Genomic DNA, 23,581 nt, shown 5'->3' with positions numbered 1-23,581 from the left:
GCCGAAAAAGAAGGCTTTCACTTCTGTTTGACATCAAACATGTCTTTCCCAAAGCACTAATAAAGTGTAATTGAGAGAAAAAAACTTTCTGCTTTTGAAATGCTCTAAAAGGAATTAGATGAAATAAGTTTCTTTAGAGAATATAGGATGGCTTCAAGCATTACAAATTAAAACCAGTGGAATTTGAGTAAAAAAAAAATTTTGCTTTTGAAATGCTCTAAAAGGAATCAGATGAAATAACTTTCTTTAGAGAATATAGGATGGGCTCAAGCATTACAAATTAAAACCAGTGGAATTACACATTAGATGCTACAAATTTTCATAGCAGTTTTCGGAAAAAGCAGAATAATAAATATTCACCAACAGAACATGTGGTTCTGTGGCTTAGTTGGTTAAAGCGCCTGTCTTGTAAACAGGAGATCCTGAGTTCAACTCTCAGCAGTAACTTGTTTTTGTCTTCTCAAGAATAAGCTTCCTATCTTAAAGCAGGTGTGTTTTACCTGTGTGCAAACTCAAATTTGCCATTGTTCCAGCCCTACTGATAGTGCAATTGTGAGATTAAGAATCTCATCTAAATGCTGAAAAGGAAGTAAGATTGCTTCAAGCTTGACAACTTAACCAATGGATTTTATTTTGAAATGCCTCCACTTTCCGCACCTGACTCTCTAAGCAGTCTTTCCAATATATCACATCTTTTTGTGATGTAGACAAGTTGGTCAAAGAGCCTGTTTAGTAAACAGAAAATCTTGATTTCGAATGTCAGCAGTGCTTTCCTTTCTTCATGTCAGTTTGGGGCTGTTAGCCGAAAAAGAGGACTTTCACTTTTGTTTGACATCAAACATGTCTTTCCCAAAGCACTAATAAAGTGTAATTGAGAGACAAAAAACTTTCTGCTTTTGAAATGCTCTAAAAGGAATTAGATGAAATAAGTTTCTTTAGAGAATATAGGATGGCTTCAAGCATTACAAATTAAAACCAGTGGAATTTGAGTAAAAAAAAAAATTTTGCTTTTGAAATGCTCTAAAAGGAATCAGATGAAATAACTTTCTTTAGAGAATATAGGATGGGCTCAAGCATTACAAATTAAAACCAGTGGAATTACACATTAGATGCTACAAATTTTCATAGCAGTTTTCAGAAAAAGCAGAATAATAAATATTCACACATGAAAATTGGGGTGCTGTGGCTTAGTTGGTTAAAGTGCCTGTCTTGTAAACAGGAGAACCTGAGTTCAACTCTCAGCAGTACCTTGTTTTTATCTTCTCAAGAATAAGCTTCCTATCTTAAAGCAGGTCTTTTACCTGTGTGCAAATTCAAATTTGCCATTGTTCCAGCCCTACTGATAGTGCAATTGTGAGATTAAGAATCTCATCTAAATGCTGAAAAGGAAGTAAGATTGCTTCAAGCTTGACAACTTAACCAACTTAACCAAGATGCTACATCTTCTCAAGAATAAGCTTCCTATCTTAAAGCAGGTGTGTTTTACCTGTGTGCAAACTCAAATTTGCCATTGTTCCAGCCCTACTGATAGTGCAATTGTGAGATTAAGAATCTCATCTAAATGCTGAAAAGGAAGTAAGATTGCTTCAAACTTGACAACTTAACCAACTTAACCAAGATGCTACATCTTCTCAAGAATAAGCTTTCTATCTTAAAGCAGGTGTGTTTTACCTGTGTGCAAACTCAAATTTGCCATTGTTCCAGCCCTACTGATAGTGCAATTGTGAGATTAAGAATCTCATCTAAATGCTGAAAAGGAAGTAAGATTGCTTCAAGCTTGACAACTTAACCAATGGATTTTATTTTGAAATTCCTCCACTTTCCGCACCTGACTCTCTAAGCAGTCTTTCCAATATATCACATCTTTTTGTGATGTAGACAAGTTGGTCAAAGAGCCTGTTTAGTAAACAGAAAATCTTGATTTCGAATGTCAGCAGTGCTTTCCTTTCTTCATGTCAGTTTGGGGCTGTTAGCCGAAAAAGAAGACTTTCACTTTTGTTTGACATCAAACATGTCTTTCCCAAAGCACTAATAAAGTGTAATTGAGAGAAAAAAAACTTTCTGCTTTTGAAATGCTCTAAAAGGAATTAGATGAAATAAGTTTCTTTAGAGAATATAGGATGGCTTCAAGCATTACAAATTAAAACCAGTGGAATTTGAGTAAAAAAAAAAATTTTGCTTTTGAAATGCTCTAAAAGGAATCAGATGAAATAACTTTCTTTAGAGAATATAGGATGGGCTCAAGCATTACAAATTAAAACCAGTGGAATTACACATTAGATGCTACAAATTTTCATAGCAGTTTTCAGAAAAAGCAGAATAATAAATATTCACACATGAAAATTGGGGTGCTGTGGCTTAGTTGGTTAAAGTGCCTGTCTTGTAAACAGGAGAGCCTGAGTTCAACTCTCAGCAGTACCTTGTTTTCATCTTCTCAAGAATAAGCTTCCTATCTTAAAGCAGGTCTTTTACCTGTGTGCAAATTCAAATTTGCCATTGTTCCAGCCCTACTGATAGTGCAATTGTGAGATTAAGAATCTCATCTAAATGCTGAAAAGGAAGTAAGATTGCTTCAAGCTTGACAACTTAACCAACTTAACCAAGATGCTACATCTTCTCAAGAATAAACTTCCTATCTTAAAGCAGGTGTGTTTTACCTGTGTGCAAACTCAAATTTGCCATTGTTCCAGCCCTACTGATAGTGCAATTGTGAGATTAAGAATCTCATCTAAATGCTGAAAAGGAAGTAAGATTGCTTCAAGCTTGACAACTTAACCAACTTAACCAAGATGCTACATCTTCTCAAGAATAAGCTTTCTATCTTAAAGCAGGTGTGTTTTACCTGTGTGCAAACTCAAATTTGCCATTGTTCCAGCCCTACTGATAGTGCAATTGTGAGATTAAGAATCTCATCTAAATGCTGAAAAGGAAGTAAGATTGCTTCAAGCTTGACAACTTAACCAATGGATTTTATTTTGAAATTCCTCCACTTTCCGCACCTGACTCTCTAAGCAGTCTTTCCAATATATCACATCTTTTTGTGATGTAGACAAGTTGGTCAAAGAGCCTGTTTAGTAAACAGAAAATCTTGATTTCGAATGTCAGCAGTGCTTTCCTTTCTTCATGTCAGTTTGGGGCTGTTAGCCGAAAAAGAAGACTTTCACTTCTGTTTGACATCAAACATGTCTTTCCCAAAGCACTAATAAAGTGTAATTGAGAGAAAAAAACTTTCTGCTTTTGAAATGCTCTAAAAGGAATTAGATGAAATAAGTTTCTTTAGAGAATATAGGATGGCTTCAAGCATTACAAATTAAAACCAGTGGAATTTGAGTAAAAAAAAAATTTTGCTTTTGAAATGCTCTAAAAGGAATCAGATGAAATAACTTTCTTTAGAGAATATAGGATGGGCTCAAGCATTACAAATTAAAACCAGTGGAATTACACATTAGATGCTACAAATTTTCATAGCAGTTTTCGGAAAAAGCAGAATAATAAATATTCACCAACAGAACATGTGGTTCTGTGGCTTAGTTGGTTAAAGCGCCTGTCTTGTAAACAGGAGATCCTGAGTTCAACTCTCAGCAGTAACTTGTTTTTGTCTTCTCAAGAATAAGCTTCCTATCTTAAAGCAGGTGTGTTTTACCTGTGTGCAAACTCAAATTTGCCATTGTTCCAGCCCTACTGATAGTGCAATTGTGAGATTAAGAATCTCATCTAAATGCTGAAAAGGAAGTAAGATTGCTTCAAGCTTGACAACTTAACCAATGGATTTTATTTTGAAATGCCTCCACTTTCCGCACCTGACTCTCTAAGCAGTCTTTCCAATATATCACATCTTTTTGTGATGTAGACAAGTTGGTCAAAGAGCCTGTTTAGTAAACAGAAAATCTTGATTTCGAATGTCAGCAGTGCTTTCCTTTCTTCATGTCAGTTTGGGGCTGTTAGCCGAAAAAGAGGACTTTCACTTTTGTTTGACATCAAACATGTCTTTCCCAAAGCACTAATAAAGTGTAATTGAGAGAAAAAAAACTTTCTGCTTTTGAAATGCTCTAAAAGGAATTAGATGAAATAAGTTTCTTTAGAGAATATAGGATGGCTTCAAGCATTACAAATTAAAACCAGTGGAATTTGAGTAAAAAAAAAAATTTTGCTTTTGAAATGCTCTAAAAGGAATCAGATGAAACAACTTTCTTTAGAGAATATAGGATGGGCTCAAGCATTACAAATTAAAACCAGTGGAATTACACATTAGATGCTACAAATTTTCATAGCAGTTTTCAGAAAAAGCAGAATAATAAATATTCACACATGAAAATTGGGGTGCTGTGGCTTAGTTGGTTAAAGTGCCTGTCTTGTAAACAGGAGAGCCTGAGTTCAACTCTCAGCAGTACCTTGTTTTCATCTTCTCAAGAATAAGCTTCCTATCTTAAAGCAGGTCTTTTACCTGTGTGCAAATTCAAATTTGCCATTGTTCCAGCCCTACTGATAGTGCAATTGTGAGATTAAGAATCTCATCTAAATGCTGAAAAGGAAGTAAGATTGCTTCAAGCTTGACAACTTAACCAACTTAACCAAGATGCTACATCTTCTCAAGAATAAGCTTCCTATCTTAAAGCAGGTGTGTTTTACCTGTGTGCAAACTCAAATTTGCCATTGTTCCAGCCCTACTGATAGTGCAATTGTGAGATTAAGAATCTCATCTAAATGCTGAAAAGGAAGTAAGATTGCTTCAAGCTTGACAACTTAACCAACTTAACCAAGATGCTACATCTTCTCAAGAATAAGCTTTCTATCTTAAAGCAGGTGTGTTTTACCTGTGTGCAAACTCAAATTTGCCATTGTTCCAGCCCTACTGATAGTGCAATTGTGAGATTAAGAATCTCATCTAAATGCTGAAAAGGAAGTAAGATTGCTTCAAGCTTGACAACTTAACCAATGGATTTTATTTTGAAATTCCTCCACTTTCCGCACCTGACTCTCTAAGCAGTCTTTCCAATATATCACATCTTTTTGTGATGTAGACAAGTTGGTCAAAGAGCCTGTTTAGTAAACAGAAAATCTTGATTTCGAATGTCAGCAGTGCTTTCCTTTCTTCATGTCAGTTTGGGGCTGTTAGCCGAAAAAGAAGACTTTCACTTCTGTTTGACATCAAACATGTCTTTCCCAAAGCACTAATAAAGTGTAATTGAGAGAAAAAAACTTTCTGCTTTTGAAATGCTCTAAAAGGAATTAGATGAAATAAGTTTCTTTAGAGAATATAGGATGGCTTCAAGCATTACAAATTAAAACCAGTGGAATTTGAGTAAAAAAAAAATTTTGCTTTTGAAATGCTCTAAAAGGAATCAGATGAAATAACTTTCTTTAGAGAATATAGGATGGGCTCAAGCATTACAAATTAAAACCAGTGGAATTACACATTAGATGCTACAAATTTTCATAGCAGTTTTAGGAAAAAGCAGAATAATAAATATTCACCAACAGAACATGTGGTTCTGTGGCTTAGTTGGTTAAAGCGCCTGTCTTGTAAACAGGAGATCCTGAGTTCAACTCTCAGCAGTAACTTGTTTTTGTCTTCTCAAGAATAAGCTTCCTATCTGAAAGCAGGTGTGTTTTACCTGTGTGCAAACTCAAATTTGCCATTGTTCCAGCCCTACTGATAGTGCAATTGTGAGATTAAGAATCTCATCTAAATGCTGAAAAGGAAGTAAGATTGCTTCAAGCTTGACAACTTAACCAATGGATTTTATTTTGAAATGCCTCCACTTTCCGCACCTGACTCTCTAAGCAGTCTTTCCAATATATCACATCTTTTTGTGATGTAGACAAGTTGGTCAAAGAGCCTGTTTAGTAAACAGAAAATCTTGATTTCGAATGTCAGCAGTGCTTTCCTTTCTTCATGTCAGTTTGGGGCTGTTAGCCGAAAAAGAGGACTTTCACTTTTGTTTGACATCAAACATGTCTTTCCCAAAGCACTAATAAAGTGTAATTGAGAGAAAAAAAACTTTCTGCTTTTGAAATGCTCTAAAAGGAATTAGATGAAATAAGTTTCTTTAGAGAATATAGGATGGCTTCAAGCATTACAAATTAAAACCAGTGGAATTTGAGTAAAAAAAAAAATTTTGCTTTTGAAATGCTCTAAAAGGAATCAGATGAAATAACTTTCTTTAGAGAATATAGGATGGGCTCAAGCATTACAAATTAAAACCAGTGGAATTACACATTAGATGCTACAAATTTTCATAGCAGTTTTCAGAAAAAGCAGAATAATAAATATTCACACATGAAAATTGGGGTGCTGTGGCTTAGTTGTTTAAAGTGCCTGTCTTGTAAACAGGAGAGCCTGAGTTCAACTCTCAGCAGTACCTTGTTTTCATCTTCTCAAGAATAAGCTTCCTATCTTAAAGCAGGTCTTTTACCTGTGTGCAAATTCAAATTTGCCATTGTTCCAGCCCTACTGATAGTGCAATTGTGAGATTAAGAATCTCATCTAAATGCTGAAAAGGAAGTAAGATTGCTTCAAGCTTGACAACTTAACCAACTTAACCAAGATGCTACATCTTCTCAAGAATAAGCTTTCTATCTTAAAGCAGGTGTGTTTTACCTGTGTGCAAACTCAAATTTGCCATTGTTCCAGCCCTACTGATAGTGCAATTGTGAGATTAAGAATCTCATCTAAATGCTGAAAAGGAAGTAAGATTGCTTCAAGCTTGACAACTTAACCAATGGATTTTATTTTGAAATTCCTCCACTTTCCGCACCTGACTCTCTAAGCAGTCTTTCCAATATATCACATCTTTTTGTGATGTAGACAAGTTGGTCAAAGAGCCTGTTTAGTAAACAGAAAATCTTGATTTCGAATGTCAGCAGTGCTTTCCTTTCTTCATGTCAGTTTGGGGCTGTTAGCCGAAAAAGAAGACTTTCACTTCTGTTTGACATCAAACATGTCTTTCCCAAAGCACTAATAAAGTGTAATTGAGAGAAAAAAACTTTCTGCTTTTGAAATGCTCTAAAAGGAATTAGATGAAATAAGTTTCTTTAGAGAATATAGGATGGCTTCAAGCATTACAAATTAAAACCAGTGGAATTTGAGAAAAAAAAAATTTTTGCTTTTGAAATGCTCTAAAAGGAATCAGATGAAATAACTTTCTTTAGAGAATATAGGATGGGCTCAAGCATTACAAATTAAAACCAGTGGAATTACACATTAGATGCTACAAATTTTCATAGCAGTTTTCGGAAAAAGCAGAATAATAAATATTCACCAACAGAACATGTGGTTCTGTGGCTTAGTTGGTTAAAGCGCCTGTCTTGTAAACAGGAGATCCTGAGTTCAACTCTCAGCAGTAACTTGTTTTTGTCTTCTCAAGAATAAGCTTCCTATCTTAAAGCAGGTGTGTTTTACCTGTGTGCAAACTCAAATTTGCCATTGTTCCAGCCCTACTGATAGTGCAATTGTGAGATTAAGAATCTCATCTAAATGCTGAAAAGGAAGTAAGATTGCTTCAAGCTTGACAACTTAACCAATGGATTTTATTTTGAAATGCCTCCACTTTCCGCACCTGACTCTCTAAGCAGTCTTTCCAATATATCACATCTTTTTGTGATGTAGACAAGTTGGTCAAAGAGCCTGTTTAGTAAACAGAAAATCTTGATTTCGAATGTCAGCAGTGCTTTCCTTTCTTCATGTCAGTTTGGGGCTGTTAGCCGAAAAAGAGGACTTTCACTTTTGTTTGACATCAAACATGTCTTTCCCAAAGCACTAATAAAGTGTAATTGAGAGAAAAAAAACTTTCTGCTTTTGAAATGCTCTAAAAGGAATTAGATGAAATAAGTTTCTTTAGAGAATATAGGATGGCTTCAAGCATTACAAATTAAAACCAGTGGAATTTGAGTAAAAAAAAAATTTTGCTTTTGAAATGCTCTAAAAGGAATCAGATGAAATAACTTTCTTTAGAGAATATAGGATGGGCTCAAGCATTACAAATTAAAACCAGTGGAATTACACATTAGATGCTACATATTTTCATAGCAGTTTTCAGAAAAAGCAGAATAATAAATATTCACACATGAAAATTGGGGTGCTGTGGCTTAGTTGGTTAAAGTGCCTGTCTTGTAAACAGGAGAGCCTGAGTTCAACTCTCAGCAGTACCTTGTTTTCATCTTCTCAAGAATAAGCTTCCTATCTTAAAGCAGGTCTTTTACCTGTGTGCAAATTCAAATTTGCCATTGTTCCAGCCCTACTGATAGTGCAATTGTGAGATTAAGAATCTCATCTAAATGCTGGAAAGGAAGTAAGATTGCTTCAAGCTTGACAACTTAACCAACTTAACCAAGATGCTACATCTTCTCAAGAATAAGCTTCCTATCTTAAAGCAGGTGTGTTTTACCTGTGTGCAAACTCAAATTTGCCATTGTTCCAGCCCTACTGATAGTGCAATTGTGAGATTAAGAATCTCATCTAAATGCTGAAAAGGAAGTAAGATTGCTTCAAGCTTGACAACTTAACCAACTTAACCAAGATGCTACATCTTCTCAAGAATAAGCTTTCTATCTTAAAGCAGGTGTGTTTTACCTGTGTGCAAACTCAAATTTGCCATTGTTCCAGCCCTACTGATAGTGCAATTGTGAGATTAAGAATCTCATCTAAATGCTGAAAAGGAAGTAAGATTGCTTCAAGCTTGACAACTTAACCAATGGATTTTATTTTGAAATTCCTCCACTTTCCGCACCTGACTCTCTAAGCAGTCTTTCCAATATATCACATCTTTTTGTGATGTAGACAAGTTGGTCAAAGAGCCTGTTTAGTAAACAGAAAATCTTGATTTCGAATGTCAGCAGTGCTTTCCTTTCTTCATGTCAGTTTGGGGCTGTTAGCCGAAAAAGAAGGCTTTCACTTCTGTTTGACATCAAACATGTCTTTCCCAAAGCACTAATAAAGTGTAATTGAGAGAAAAAAACTTTCTGCTTTTGAAATGCTCTAAAAGGAATTAGATGAAATAAGTTTCTTTAGAGAATATAGGATGGCTTCAAGCATTACAAATTAAAACCAGTGGAATTTGAGTAAAAAAAAAATTTTGCTTTTGAAATGCTCTAAAAGGAATCAGATGAAATAACTTTCTTTAGAGAATATAGGATGGGCTCAAGCATTACAAATTAAAACCAGTGGAATTACACATTAGATGCTACAAATTTTCATAGCAGTTTTCGGAAAAAGCAGAATAATAAATATTCACCAACAGAACATGTGGTTCTGTGGCTTAGTTGGTTAAAGCGCCTGTCTTGTAAACAGGAGATCCTGAGTTCAACTCTCAGCAGTAACTTGTTTTTGTCTTCTCAAGAATAAGCTTCCTATCTTAAAGCAGGTGTGTTTTACCTGTGTGCAAACTCAAATTTGCCATTGTTCCAGCCCTACTGATAGTGCAATTGTGAGATTAAGAATCTCATCTAAATGCTGAAAAGGAAGTAAGATTGCTTCAAGCTTGACAACTTAACCAATGGATTTTATTTTGAAATGCCTCCACTTTCCGCACCTGACTCTCTAAGCAGTCTTTCCAATATATCACATCTTTTTGTGATGTAGACAAGTTGGTCAAAGAGCCTGTTTAGTAAACAGAAAATCTTGATTTCGAATGTCAGCAGTGCTTTCCTTTCTTCATGTCAGTTTGGGGCTGTTAGCCGAAAAAGAGGACTTTCACTTTTGTTTGACATCAAACATGTCTTTCCCAAAGCACTAATAAAGTGTAATTGAGAGACAAAAAACTTTCTGCTTTTGAAATGCTCTAAAAGGAATTAGATGAAATAAGTTTCTTTAGAGAATATAGGATGGCTTCAAGCATTACAAATTAAAACCAGTGGAATTTGAGTAAAAAAAAAAATTTTGCTTTTGAAATGCTCTAAAAGGAATCAGATGAAATAACTTTCTTTAGAGAATATAGGATGGGCTCAAGCATTACAAATTAAAACCAGTGGAATTACACATTAGATGCTACAAATTTTCATAGCAGTTTTCAGAAAAAGCAGAATAATAAATATTCACACATGAAAATTGGGGTGCTGTGGCTTAGTTGGTTAAAGTGCCTGTCTTGTAAACAGGAGAACCTGAGTTCAACTCTCAGCAGTACCTTGTTTTTATCTTCTCAAGAATAAGCTTCCTATCTTAAAGCATGTCTTTTACCTGTGTGCAAATTCAAATTTGCCATTGTTCCAGCCCTACTGATAGTGCAATTGTGAGATTAAGAATCTCATCTAAATGCTGAAAAGGAAGTAAGATTGCTTCAAGCTTGACAACTTAACCAACTTAACCAAGATGCTACATCTTCTCAAGAATAAGCTTCCTATCTTAAAGCAGGTGTGTTTTACCTGTGTGCAAACTCAAATTTGCCATTGTTCCAGCCCTACTGATAGTGCAATTGTGAGATTAAGAATCTCATCTAAATGCTGAAAAGGAAGTAAGATTGCTTCAAGCTTGACAACTTAACCAACTTAACCAAGATGCTACATCTTCTCAAGAATAAGCTTTCTATCTTAAAGCAGGTGTGTTTTACCTGTGTGCAAACTCAAATTTGCCATTGTTCCAGCCCTACTGATAGTGCAATTGTGAGATTAAGAATCTCATCTAAATGCTGAAAAGGAAGTAAGATTGCTTCAAGCTTGACAACTTAACCAATGGATTTTATTTTGAAATTCCTCCACTTTCCGCACCTGACTCTCTAAGCAGTCTTTCCAATATATCACATCTTTTTGTGATGTAGACAAGTTGGTCAAAGAGCCTGTTTAGTAAACAGAAAATCTTGATTTCGAATGTCAGCAGTGCTTTCCTTTCTTCATGTCAGTTTGGGGCTGTTAGCCGAAAAAGAAGACTTTCACTTTTGTTTGACATCAAACATGTCTTTCCCAAAGCACTAATAAAGTGTAATTGAGAGAAAAAAAACTTTCTGCTTTTGAAATGCTCTAAAAGGAATTAGATGAAATAAGTTTCTTTAGAGAATATAGGATGGCTTCAAGCATTACAAATTAAAACCAGTGGAATTTGAGTAAAAAAAAAAATTTTGCTTTTGAAATGCTCTAAAAGGAATCAGATGAAATAACTTTCTTTAGAGAATATAGGATGGGCTCAAGCATTACAAATTAAAACCAGTGGAATTACACATTAGATGCTACAAATTTTCATAGCAGTTTTCAGAAAAAGCAGAATAATAAATATTCACACATGAAAATTGGGGTGCTGTGGCTTAGTTGGTTAAAGTGCCTGTCTTGTAAACAGGAGAGCCTGAGTTCAACTCTCAGCAGTACCTTGTTTTCATCTTCTCAAGAATAAGCTTCCTATCTTAAAGCAGGTCTTTTACCTGTGTGCAAATTCAAATTTGCCATTGTTCCAGCCCTACTGATAGTGCAATTGTGAGATTAAGAATCTCATCTAAATGCTGAAAAGGAAGTAAGATTGCTTCAAGCTTGACAACTTAACCAACTTAACCAAGATGCTACATCTTCTCAAGAATAAACTTCCTATCTTAAAGCAGGTGTGTTTTACCTGTGTGCAAACTCAAATTTGCCATTGTTCCAGCCCTACTGATAGTGCAATTGTGAGATTAAGAATCTCATCTAAATGCTGAAAAGGAAGTAAGATTGCTTCAAGCTTGACAACTTAACCAACTTAACCAAGATGCTACATCTTCTCAAGAATAAGCTTTCTATCTTAAAGCAGGTGTGTTTTACCTGTGTGCAAACTCAAATTTGCCATTGTTCCAGCCCTACTGATAGTGCAATTGTGAGATTAAGAATCTCATCTAAATGCTGAAAAGGAAGTAAGATTGCTTCAAGCTTGACAACTTAACCAATGGATTTTATTTTGAAATTCCTCCACTTTCCGCACCTGACTCTCTAAGCAGTCTTTCCAATATATCACATCTTTTTGTGATGTAGACAAGTTGGTCAAAGAGCCTGTTTAGTAAACAGAAAATCTTGATTTCGAATGTCAGCAGTGCTTTCCTTTCTTCATGTCAGTTTGGGGCTGTTAGCCGAAAAAGAAGACTTTCACTTCTGTTTGACATCAAACATGTCTTTCCCAAAGCACTAATAAAGTGTAATTGAGAGAAAAAAACTTTCTGCTTTTGAAATGCTCTAAAAGGAATTAGATGAAATAAGTTTCTTTAGAGAATATAGGATGGCTTCAAGCATTACAAATTAAAACCAGTGGAATTTGAGTAAAAAAAAAATTTTGCTTTTGAAATGCTCTAAAAGGAATCAGATGAAATAACTTTCTTTAGAGAATATAGGATGGGCTCAAGCATTACAAATTAAAACCAGTGGAATTACACATTAGATGCTACAAATTTTCATAGCAGTTTTCGGAAAAAGCAGAATAATAAATATTCACCAACAGAACATGTGGTTCTGTGGCTTAGTTGGTTAAAGCGCCTGTCTTGTAAACAGGAGATCCTGAGTTCAACTCTCAGCAGTAACTTGTTTTTGTCTTCTCAAGAATAAGCTTCCTATCTTAAAGCAGGTGTGTTTTACCTGTGTGCAAACTCAAATTTGCCATTGTTCCAGCCCTACTGATAGTGCAATTGTGAGATTAAGAATCTCATCTAAATGCTGAAAAGGAAGTAAGATTGCTTCAAGCTTGACAACTTAACCAATGGATTTTATTTTGAAATGCCTCCACTTTCCGCACCTGACTCTCTAAGCAGTCTTTCCAATATATCACATCTTTTTGTGATGTAGACAAGTTGGTCAAAGAGCCTGTTTAGTAAACAGAAAATCTTGATTTCGAATGTCAGCAGTGCTTTCCTTTCTTCATGTCAGTTTGGGGCTGTTAGCCGAAAAAGAGGACTTTCACTTTTGTTTGACATCAAACATGTCTTTCCCAAAGCACTAATAAAGTGTAATTGAGAGAAAAAAAACTTTCTGCTTTTGAAATGCTCTAAAAGGAATTAGATGAAATAAGTTTCTTTAGAGAATATAGGATGGCTTCAAGCATTACAAATTAAAACCAGTGGAATTTGAGTAAAAAAAAAAATTTTGCTTTTGAAATGCTCTAAAAGGAATCAGATGAAACAACTTTCTTTAGAGAATATAGGATGGGCTCAAGCATTACAAATTAAAACCAGTGGAATTACACATTAGATGCTACAAATTTTCATAGCAGTTTTCAGAAAAAGCAGAATAATAAATATTCACACATGAAAATTGGGGTGCTGTGGCTTAGTTGGTTAAAGTGCCTGTCTTGTAAACAGGAGAGCCTGAGTTCAACTCTCAGCAGTACCTTGTTTTCATCTTCTCAAGAATAAGCTTCCTATCTTAAAGCAGGTCTTTTACCTGTGTGCAAATTCAAATTTGCCATTGTTCCAGCCCTACTGATAGTGCAATTGTGAGATTAAGAATCTCATCTAAATGCTGAAAAGGAAGTAAGATTGCTTCAAGCTTGACAACTTAACCAACTTAACCAAGATGCTACATCTTCTCAAGAATAAGCTTCCTATCTTAAAGCAGGTGTGTTTTACCTGTGTGCAAACTCAAATTTGCCATTGTTCCAGCCCTACTGATAGTGCAATTGTGAGATTAAGAATCTCATCTAAATGCTGAAAAGGAAGTAAGATTGCTTCAAGCTTGACAACTTAACCAACTTAACCAAGATGCTACATCTTCTCAAGAATAAGCTTTCTATCTTAAAGCAGGTGTGTTTTACCTGTGTGCAAACTCAAATTTGCCATTGTTCCAGCCCTACTGATAGTGCAATTGTGAGATTAAGAATCTCATCTAAATGCTGTAAAGGAAGTAAGATTGCTTCAAGCTTGACAACTTAACCAATGGATTTTATTTTGAAATGCCTCCACTTTCCGCACCTGACTCTCTAAGCAGTCTTTCCAATATATCACATCTTTTTGTGATGTAGACAAGTTGGTCAAAGAGCCTGTTTAGTAAACAGAAAATCTTGATTTCGAATGTCAGCAGTGCTTTCCTTTCTTCATGTCAGTTTGGGGCTGTTAGCCGAAAAAGAGGACTTTCACTTTTGTTTGACATCAAACATGTCTTTCCCAAAGCACTAATAAAGTGTAATTGAGAGAAAAAAAACTTTCTGCTTTTGAAATGCTCTAAAAGGAATTAGATGAAATAAGTTTCTTTAGAGAATATAGGATGGCTTCAAGCATTACAAATTAAAACCAGTGGAATTTGAGTAAAAAAAAAAATTTTGCTTTTGAAATGCTCTAAAAGGAATCAGATGAAATAACTTTCTTTAGAGAATATAGGATGGGCTCAAGCATTACAAATTAAAACCAGTGGAATTACACATTAGATGCTACAAATTTTCATAGCAGTTTTCAGAATAATAAATATTCACACATGAAAATTGGGGTGCTGTGGCTTAGTTGGTTAAAGTGCCTGTCTTGTAAACAGGAGAGCCTGAGTTCAACTCTCAGCAGTACCTTGTTTTCATTTTCTCAAGAATAAGCTTCCTATCTTAAAGCAGGTCTTTTACCTGTGTGCAAATTCAAATTTGCCATTGTTCCAGCCCTACTGATAGTGCAATTGTGAGATTAAGAATCTCATCTAAATGCTGAAAAGGAAGTAAGATTGCTTCAAGCTTGACAACTTAACCAACTTAACCAAGATGCTACATCTTCTCAAGAATAAGCTTCCTATCTTAAAGCAGGTGTGTTTTACCTGTGTGCAAACTCAAATTTGCCATTGTTCCAGCCCTACTGATAGTGCAATTGTGAGATTAAGAATCTCATCTAAATGCTGAAAAGGAAGTAAGATTGCTTCAAGCTTGACAACTTAACCAACTTAACCAAGATGCTACATCTTCTCAAGAATAAGCTTTCTATCTTAAAGCAGGTGTGTTTTACCTGTGTGCAAACTCAAATTTGCCATTGTTCCAGCCCTACTGATAGTGCAATTGTGAGATTAAGAATCTCATCTAAATGCTGAAAAGGAAGTAAGATTGCTTCAAGCTTGACAACTTAACCAATGGATTTTATTTTGAAATTCCTCCACTTTCCGCACCTGACTCTCTAAGCAGTCTTTCCAATATATCACATCTTTTTGTGATGTAGACAAGTTGGTCAAAGAGCCTGTTTAGTAAACAGAAAATCTTGATTTCGAATGTCAGCAGTGCTTTCCTTTCTTCATGTCAGTTTGGGGCTGTTAGCCGAAAAAGAAGACTTTCACTTCTGTTTGACATCAAACATGTCTTTCCCAAAGCACTAATAAAGTGTAATTGAGAGAAAAAAACTTTCTGCTTTTGAAATGCTCTAAAAGGAATTAGATGAAATAAGTTTCTTTAGAGAATATAGGATGGCTTCAAGCATTACAAATTAAAACCAGTGGAATTTGAGTAAAAAAAAAATTTTGCTTTTGAAATGCTCTAAAAGGAATCAGATGAAATAACTTTCTTTAGAGAATATAGGATGGGCTCAAGCATTACAAATTAAAACCAGTGGAATTACACATTAGATGCTACAAATTTTCATAGCAGTTTTCGGAAAAAGCAGAATAATAAATATTCACCAACATAACATGTGGTTCTGTGGCTTAGTTGGTTAAAGCGCCTGTCTTGTAAACAGGAGATCCTGAGTTCAACTCTCAGCAGTAACTTGTTTTTGTCTTCTCAAGAATAAGCTTCCTATCTTAAAGCAGGTGTGTTTTACCTGTGTGCAAACTCAAATTTGCCATTGTTCCAGCCCTACTGATAGTGCAATTGTGAGATTAAGAATCTCATCTAAATGCTGAAAAGGAAGTAAGATTGCTTCAAGCTTGACAACTTAACCAATGGATTTTATTTTGAAATGCCTCCACTTTCCGCACCTGACTCTCTAAGCAGTCTTTCCAATATATCACATCTTTTTGTGATGTAGACAAGTTGGTCAAAGAGCCTGTTTAGTAAACAGAAAATCTTGATTTCGAATGTCAGCAGTGCTTTCCTTTCTTCATGTCAGTTTGGGGCTGTTAGCCGAAAAAGAGGACTTTCACTTTTGTTTGACATCAAACATGTCTTTCCCAAAGCACTAATAAAGTGTAATTGAGAGAAAAAAAACTTTCTGCTTTTGAAATGCTCTAAAAGGAATTAGATGAAATAAGTTTCTTTAGAGAGTATAGGATGGCTTCAAGCATTACAAATTAAAACCAGTGGAATTTGAGTAAAAAAAAAAATTTTGCTTTTGAAATGCTCTAAAAGGAATCAGATGAAATAACTTTCTTTAGAGAATATAGGATGGGCTCAAGCATTACAAATTAAAACCAGTGGAATTACACATTAGATGCTACAAATTTTCATAGCAGTTTTCAGAAAAAGCAGAATAATAAATATTCACACATGAAAATTGGGGTGCTGTGGCTTAGTTGGTTAAAGTGCCTGTCTTGTAAACAGGAGAGCCTGAGTTCAACTCTCAGCAGTACCTTGTTTTCATCTTCTCAAGAATAAGCTTCCTATCTTAAAGCAGGTCCTTTACCTGTGTGCAAATTCAAATTTGCCATTGTTCCAGCCCTACTGATAGTGCAATTGTGAGATTAAGAATCTCATCTAAATGCTGAAAAGGAAGTAAGATTGCTTCAAGCTTGACAACTTAACCAACTTAACCAAGATGCTACATCTTCTCAAGAATAAGCTTCCTATCTTAAAGCAGGTGTGTTTTACCTGTGTGCAAACTCAAATTTGCCATTGTTCCAGCCCTACTGATAGTGCAATTGTGAGATTAAGAATCTCATCTAAATGCTGAAAAGGAAGTAAGATTGCTTCAAGCTTGACAACTTAACCAACTTAACCAAGATGCTACATCTTCTCAAGAATAAGCTTCCTATCTTAAAGCAGGTGTGTTTTACCTGTGTGCAAACTCAAATTTGCCATTGTTCCAGCCCTACTGATAGTGCAATTGTGAGATTAAGAATCTCATCTAAATGCTGAAAAGGAAGTAAGATTGCTTCAAGCTTGACAACTTAACCAATGGATTTTATTTTGAAATTCCTCCACTTTCCGCACCTGACTCTCTAAGCAGTCTTTCCAATATATCACATCTTTTTGTGATGTAGACAAGTTGGTCAAAGAGCCTGTTTAGTAAACAGAAAATCTTGATTTCGAATGTCAGCAGTGCTTTCCTTTCTTCATGTCAGTTTGGGGCTGTTAGCCGAAAAAGAAGACTTTCACTTCTGTTTGACATCAAACATGTCTTTCATAAAGCACTAATAAAGTGTAATTGAGAGAAAAAAACTTTCTGCTTTTGAAATGCTCTAAAAGGAATTAGATGAAATAAGTTTCTTTAGAGAATATAGGATGGCTTCAAGCATTACAAATTAAAACCAGTGGAATTTGAGTAAAAAAAAATTTTGCTTTTGAAATGCTCTAAAAGGAATCAGATGAAATAACTTTCTTTAGAGAATATAGGATGGGCTCAAGCATTACAAATTAAAACCAGTGGAATTACACATTAGATGCTACAAATTTTCATAGCAGTTTTCGGAAAAAGCAGAATAATAAATATTCACCAACAGAACATGTGGTTCTGTGGCTTAGTTGGTTAAAGCGCCTGTCTTGTAAACAGGAGATCCTGAGTTCAACTCTCAGCAGTAACTTGTTTTTGTCTTCTCAAGAATAAGCTTCCTATCTTAAAGCAGGTGTGTTTTACCTGTGTGCAAACTCAAATTTGCCATTGTTCCAGCCCTACTGATAGTGCAATTGTGAGATTAAGAATCTCATCTAAATGCTGAAAAGTAAGTAAGATTGCTTCAAGCTTGACAACTTAACCAATGGATTTTATTTTGAAATGCCTCCACTTTCCGCACCTGACTCTCTAAGCAGTCTTTCCAATATATCACATCTTTTTGTGATGTAGACAAGTTGGTCAAAGAGCCTGTTTAGTAAACAGAAAATCTTGATTTCGAATGTCAGCAGTGCTTTCCTTTCTTCATGTCAGTTTGGGGCTGTTAGCCGAAAAAGAGGACTTTCACTTTTGTTTGACATCAAACATGTCTTTCCCAAAGCACTAATAAAGTGTAATTAAGAGAAAAAAAACTTTCTGCTTTTGAAATGCTCTAAAAGGAATTAGATGAAATAAGTTTCTTTAGAGAATATAGGATGGCTTCAAGCATTACAAATTAAAACCAGTGGAATTTGAGTAAAAAAAAAAATTTTGCTTTTGAAATGCTCTAAAAGGAATCAGATAAAATAACTTTCTTTAGAGAATATAGGATGGGCTCAAGCATTACAAATTAAAACCAGTGGAATTACACATTAGATGCTACAAATTTTCATAGCAGTTTTCAGAAAAAGCAGAATAATAAATATTCACACATGAAAATTGGGGTGCTGTGGCTTAGTTGGTTAAAGTGCCTGTCTTGTAAACAGGAGATCCTGAGTTCAACTCTCAGCAGTACCTTGTTTTCATCTTCTCAAGAATAAGCTTCCTATCTTAAAGCAGGTCTTTTACCTGTGTGCAAATTCAAATTTGCCATTGTTCCAGCCCTACTGATAGTGCAATTGTGAGATTAAGAATCTCATCTAAATGCTGAAAAGGAAGTAAGATTGCTTCAAGCTTGACAACTTAACCAATGGATTTTATTTTGAAATGCCTCCACTTTCCGCACCTGACTCTCTAAGCAGTCTTTCCAATATATCACATCTTTTTGTGATGTAGACAAGTTGGTCAAAGAGCCTGTTTAGTAAACAGAAAATCTTGATTTCGAATGTCAGCAGTGCTTTCCTTTCTTCATGTCAGTTTGGGGCTGTTAGCCGAAAAAGAGGACTTTCACTTTTGTTTGACATCAAACATGTCTTTCCCAAAGCACTAATAAAGTGTAATTGAGAGAAAAAAAACTTTCTGCTTTTGAAATGCTCTAAAAGGAATTAGATGAAATAAGTTTCTTTAGAGAATATAGGATGGCTTCAAGCATTACAAATTAAAACCAGTGGAATTTGAGTAAAAAAAAAAATTTTGCTTTTGAAATGCTCTAAAAGGAATCAGATGAAATAACTTTCTTTAGAGAATATAGGATGGGCTCAAGCATTACAAATTAAAACCAGTGGAATTACACATTAGATGCTACAAATTTTCATAGCAGTTTTCAGAAAAAGCAGAATAATAAATATTCACACATGAAAATTGGGGTGCTGTGGCTTAGTTGGTTAAAGTGCCTGTCTTGTAAACAGGAGAGCCTGAGTTCAACTCTCAGCAGTACCTTGTTTTCATCTTCTCAAGAATAAGCTTCCTATCTTAAAGCAGGTCTTTTACCTGTGTGCAAATTCAAATTTGCCATTGTTCCAGCCCTACTGATAGTGCAATTGTGAGATTAAGAATCTCATCTAAATACTGAAAAGGAAGTAAGATTGCTTCAAGCTTGACAACTTAACCAACTTAACCAAGATGCTACATCTTCTCAAGAATAAGCTTCCTATCTTAAAGCAGGTGTGTTTTACCTGTGTGCAAACTTAAATTTGCCATTGTTTCAGCCCTACTGATAGTGCAATTGTGAGATTAAGAATCTCATCTAAATGCTGAAAAGGAAGTAAGATTGCTTCAAGCTTGACAACTTAACCAACTTAACCAAGATGCTACATCTTCTCAAGAATAAGCTTTCTATCTTAAAGCAGGTGTGTTTTACCTGTGTGCAAACTCAAATTTGCCATTGTTCCAGCCCTACTGATAGTGCAATTGTGAGATTAAGAATCTCATCTAAATGCTGAAAAGGAAGTAAGATTGCTTCAAGCTTGACAACTTAACGAATGGATTTTATTTTGAAATTCCTCCACTTTCCGCACCTGACTCTCTAAGCAGTCTTTCCAATATATCACATCTTTTTGTGATGTAGACAAGTTGGTCAAAGAGCCTGTTTAGTAAACAGAAAATCTTGATTTCGAATGTCAGCAGTGCTTTCCTTTCTTCATGTCAGTTTGGGGCTGTTAGCCGAAAAAGAAGACTTTCACTTCTGTTTGACATCAAACATGTCTTTCCCAAAGCACTAATAAAGTGTAATTGAGAGAAAAAAACTTTCTGCTTTTGAAATGCTCTAAAAGGAATTAGATGAAATAAGTTTCTTTAGAGAATATAGGATGGCTTCAAGCATTACAAATTAAAACCAGTGGAATTTGAGTAAAAAAAAAATTTTGCTTTTGAAATGCTCTAAAAGGAATCAGATGAAATAACTTTCTTTAGAGAATATAGGATGGGCTCAAGCATTACAAATTAAAACCAGTGGAATTACACATTAGATGCTACAAATTTTCATAGCAGTTTTCGGAAAAAGCAGAATAATAAATATTCATCAACATAACATGTGGTTCTGTGGCTTAGTTGGTTAAAGCGCCTGTCTTGTAAACAGGAGATCCTGAGTTCAACTCTCAGCAGTAACTTGTTTTTGTCTTCTCAAGAATAAGCTTCCTATCTTAAAGCAGGTGTGTTTTACCTGTGTGCAAACTCAAATTTGCCATTGTTCCAGCCCTACTGATAGTGCAATTGTGAGATTAAGAATCTCATCTAAATGCTGAAAAGGAAGTAAGATTGCTTCAAGCTTGACAACTTAACCAATGGATTTTATTTTGAAATGCCTCCACTTTCCGCACCTGACTCTCTAAGCAGTCTTTCCAATATATCACATCTTTTTGTGATGTAGACAAGTTGGTCAAAGAGCCTGTTTAGTAAACAGAAAATCTTGATTTCGAATGTCAGCAGTGCTTTCCTTTCTTCATGTCAGTTTGGGGCTGTTAGCCGAAAAAGAGGACTTTCACTTTTGTTTGACATCAAACATGTCTTTCCCAAAGCACTAATAAAGTGTAATTGAGAGAAAAAAAACTTTCTGCTTTTGAAATGCTCTAAAAGGAATTAGATGAAATAAGTTTCTTTAGAGAATATAGGATGGCTTCAAGCATTACAAATTAAAACCAGTGGAATTTGAGTAAAAAAAAAAATTTTGCTTTTGAAATGCTCTAAAAGGAATCAGATGAAATAACTTTCTTTAGAGAATATAGGATGGGCTCAAGCATTACAAATTAAAACCAGTGGAATTACACATTAGATGCTACAAATTTTCATAGCAGTTTTCAGAAAAAGCAGAATAATAAATATTCACACATGAAAATTGGGGTGCTGTGGCTTAGTTGGTTAAAGTGCCTGTCTTGTAAACAGGAGAGCCTGAGTTCAACTCTCAGCAGTACCTTGTTTTCATCTTCTCAAGAATAAGCTTCCTATCTTAAAGCAGGTCTTTTACCTGTGTGCAAATTCAAATTTGCCATTGTTCCAGCCCTACTGATAGTGCAATTGTGAGATTAAGAATCTCATCTAAATGCTGAAAAGGAAGTAAGATTGCTTCAAGCTTGACAACTTAACCAACTTAACCAAGATGCTACATCTTCTCAAGAATAAGCTTCCTATCTTAAAGCAGGTGTGTTTTACCTGTGTGCAAACTCAAATTTGCCATTGTTCCAGCCCTACTGATAGTGCAATTGTGAGATTAAGAATCTCATCTAAATGCTGAAAAGGAAGTAAGATTGCTTCAAGCTTGACAACTTAACCAACTTAACCAAGATGCTACATCTTCTCAAGAATAAGCTTCCTATCTTAAAGCAGGTGTGTTTTACCTGTGTGCAAACTCAAATTTGCCATTGTTCCAGCCCTACTGATAGTGCAATTGTGAGATTAAGAATCTCATCTAAATGCTGAAAAGGAAGTAAGATTGCTTCAAGCTTGACAACTTAACCAATGGATTTTATTTTGAAATGCCTCCACTTTCCGCACCTGACTCTCTAAGCAGTCTTTCCAATATATCACATCTTTTTGTGATGTAGACAAGTTGGTCAAAGAGCCTGTTTAGTAAACAGAAAATCTTGATTTCGAATGTCAGCAGTGCTTTCCTTTCTTCATGTCAGTTTGGGGCTGTTAGCCGAAAAAGAGGACTTTCACTTTTGTTTGACATCAAACATGTCTTTCCCAAAGCACTAATAAAGTGTAATTGAGAGAAAAAAAACTTTCTGCTTTTGAAATGCTCTAAAAGGAATTAGATGAAATAAGTTTCTTTAGAGAATATAGGATGGCTTCAAGCATTACAAATTAAAACCAGTGGAATTTGAGTAAAAAAAAAAATTTTGCTTTTGAAATGCTCTAAAAGGAATCAGATGAAATAACTTTCTTTAGAGAATATAGGATGGGCTCAAGCATTACAAATTAAAACCAGTGGAATTACACATTAGATGCTACAAATTTTCATAGCAGTTTTCAGAAAAAGCAGAATAATAAATATTCACACATGAAAATTGGGGTGCTGTGGCTTAGTTGGTTAAAGTGCCTGTCTTGTAAACAGGAGAGCCTGAGTTCAACTCTCAGCAGTACCTTGTTTTCATCTTCTCAAGAATAAGCTTCCTATCTTAAAGCAGGTCTTTTACCTGTGTGCAAATTCAAATTTGCCATTGTTCCAGCCCTACTGATAGTGCAATTGTGAGATTAAGAATCTCATCTAAATGCTGAAAAGGAAGTAAGATTGCTTCAAGCTTGACAACTTAACCAACTTAACCAAGATGCTACATCTTCTCAAGAATAAGCTTCCTATCTTAAAGCAGGTGTGTTTTACCTGTGTGCAAACTCAAATTTGCCATTGTTCCAGCCCTACTGATAGTGCAATTGTGAGATTAAGAATCTCATCTAAATGCTGAAAAGGAAGTAAGATTGCTTCAAGCTTGACAACTTAACCAACTTAACCAAGATGCTACATCTTCTCAAGAATAAGCTTCCTATCTTAAAGCAGGTGTGTTTTACCTGTGTGCAAACTCAAATTTGCCATTGTTCCAGCCCTACTGATAGTGCAATTGTGAGATTAAGAATCTCATCTAAATGCTGAAAAGGAAGTAAGATTGCTTCAAGCTTGACAACTTAACCAATGGATTTTATTTTGAAATGCCTCCACTTTCCGCACCTGACTCTCTAAGCAGTCTTTCCAATATATCACATCTTTTTGTGATGTAGACAAGTTGGTCAAAGAGCCTGTTTAGTAAACAGAAAATCTTGATTTCGAATGTCAGCAGTGCTTTCCTTTCTTCATGTCAGTTTGGGGCTGTTAGCCGAAAAAGAGGACTTTCACTTTTGTTTGACATCAAACATGTCTTTCCCAAAGCACTAATAAAGTGTAATTGAGAGAAAAAAAACTTTCTGCTTTTGAAATGCTCTAAAAGGAATTAGATGAAATAAGTTTCTTTAGAGAATATAGGATGGCTTCAAGCATTACAAATTAAAACCAGTGGAATTTGAGTAAAAAAAAAAATTTTGCTTTTGAAATGCTCTAAAAGGAATCAGATGAAATAACTTTCTTTAGAGAATATAGGATGGGCTCAAGCATTACAAATTAAAACCAGTGGAATTACACATTAGATGCTACAAATTTTCATAGCCATAGCAGTTTTCAGAAAAAGCAGAATAATAAATATTCACACATGAAAATTGGGGTGCTTTGGCTTAGTTGGTTAAAGTGCCTGTCTTGTAAACAGGAGATCCTGAGTTCAACTCTCAGCAGTACCTTGTTTTCATCTTCTCAAGAATAAGCTTCCTATCTTAAAGCAGGTCTTTTACCTGTGTGCAAATTCAAATTTGCCATTGTTCCAGCCCTA

General features: G+C 35.1%; 13 non-coding genes across 13 annotated transcripts; all 13 read left to right on the top strand.

Annotated features, from left to right (window-relative positions):
* The first annotated feature begins 1,176 nt into the window (after nucleotides 1-1,176).
* On the top strand, nucleotides 1,177-1,250 carry TRNAT-UGU (transfer RNA threonine (anticodon UGU)). Its single transcript has one exon. It is a non-coding gene; the product is annotated as a tRNA-Thr (tRNA).
* Nucleotides 1,251-2,347: 1,097 nt separating this feature from the next.
* On the top strand, nucleotides 2,348-2,421 carry TRNAT-UGU (transfer RNA threonine (anticodon UGU)). The gene has a single exon. It is a non-coding gene; the product is annotated as a tRNA-Thr (tRNA).
* Nucleotides 2,422-4,319: 1,898 nt separating this feature from the next.
* Nucleotides 4,320-4,393, top strand: TRNAT-UGU (transfer RNA threonine (anticodon UGU)). Its single transcript has one exon. It is a non-coding gene; the product is annotated as a tRNA-Thr (tRNA).
* A 3,684-nt stretch (nucleotides 4,394-8,077) lies between these two features.
* On the top strand, nucleotides 8,078-8,151 carry TRNAT-UGU (transfer RNA threonine (anticodon UGU)). The gene has a single exon. It is a non-coding gene; the product is annotated as a tRNA-Thr (tRNA).
* A 1,898-nt stretch (nucleotides 8,152-10,049) lies between these two features.
* On the top strand, nucleotides 10,050-10,123 carry TRNAT-UGU (transfer RNA threonine (anticodon UGU)). The gene has a single exon. It is a non-coding gene; the product is annotated as a tRNA-Thr (tRNA).
* Nucleotides 10,124-11,220: 1,097 nt separating this feature from the next.
* TRNAT-UGU (transfer RNA threonine (anticodon UGU)) lies at nucleotides 11,221-11,294 on the top strand. Its single transcript has one exon. It is a non-coding gene; the product is annotated as a tRNA-Thr (tRNA).
* A 1,898-nt stretch (nucleotides 11,295-13,192) lies between these two features.
* TRNAT-UGU (transfer RNA threonine (anticodon UGU)) lies at nucleotides 13,193-13,266 on the top strand. Its single transcript has one exon. It is a non-coding gene; the product is annotated as a tRNA-Thr (tRNA).
* Nucleotides 13,267-14,354: 1,088 nt separating this feature from the next.
* TRNAT-UGU (transfer RNA threonine (anticodon UGU)) lies at nucleotides 14,355-14,428 on the top strand. The gene has a single exon. It is a non-coding gene; the product is annotated as a tRNA-Thr (tRNA).
* A 1,898-nt stretch (nucleotides 14,429-16,326) lies between these two features.
* Nucleotides 16,327-16,400, top strand: TRNAT-UGU (transfer RNA threonine (anticodon UGU)). Its single transcript has one exon. It is a non-coding gene; the product is annotated as a tRNA-Thr (tRNA).
* Nucleotides 16,401-18,297: 1,897 nt separating this feature from the next.
* TRNAT-UGU (transfer RNA threonine (anticodon UGU)) lies at nucleotides 18,298-18,371 on the top strand. The gene has a single exon. It is a non-coding gene; the product is annotated as a tRNA-Thr (tRNA).
* Nucleotides 18,372-19,098: 727 nt separating this feature from the next.
* TRNAT-UGU (transfer RNA threonine (anticodon UGU)) lies at nucleotides 19,099-19,172 on the top strand. Its single transcript has one exon. It is a non-coding gene; the product is annotated as a tRNA-Thr (tRNA).
* Nucleotides 19,173-21,070: 1,898 nt separating this feature from the next.
* Nucleotides 21,071-21,144, top strand: TRNAT-UGU (transfer RNA threonine (anticodon UGU)). Its single transcript has one exon. It is a non-coding gene; the product is annotated as a tRNA-Thr (tRNA).
* Nucleotides 21,145-22,241: 1,097 nt separating this feature from the next.
* TRNAT-UGU (transfer RNA threonine (anticodon UGU)) lies at nucleotides 22,242-22,315 on the top strand. The gene has a single exon. It is a non-coding gene; the product is annotated as a tRNA-Thr (tRNA).
* The last annotated feature ends 1,266 nt before the right edge of the window (nucleotides 22,316-23,581 follow it).

The sequence above is a fragment of the Dendrobates tinctorius genome, unplaced genomic scaffold, assembly GCF_039654945.1.
Source record: "Dendrobates tinctorius isolate UK_male_01 unplaced genomic scaffold, ASM3965494v1 ptg000254l, whole genome shotgun sequence".
Taxonomy (NCBI): Eukaryota; Metazoa; Chordata; class Amphibia; order Anura; family Dendrobatidae; genus Dendrobates; species Dendrobates tinctorius.
This window is presented reverse-complemented; position numbering and strand designations above follow the sequence as displayed.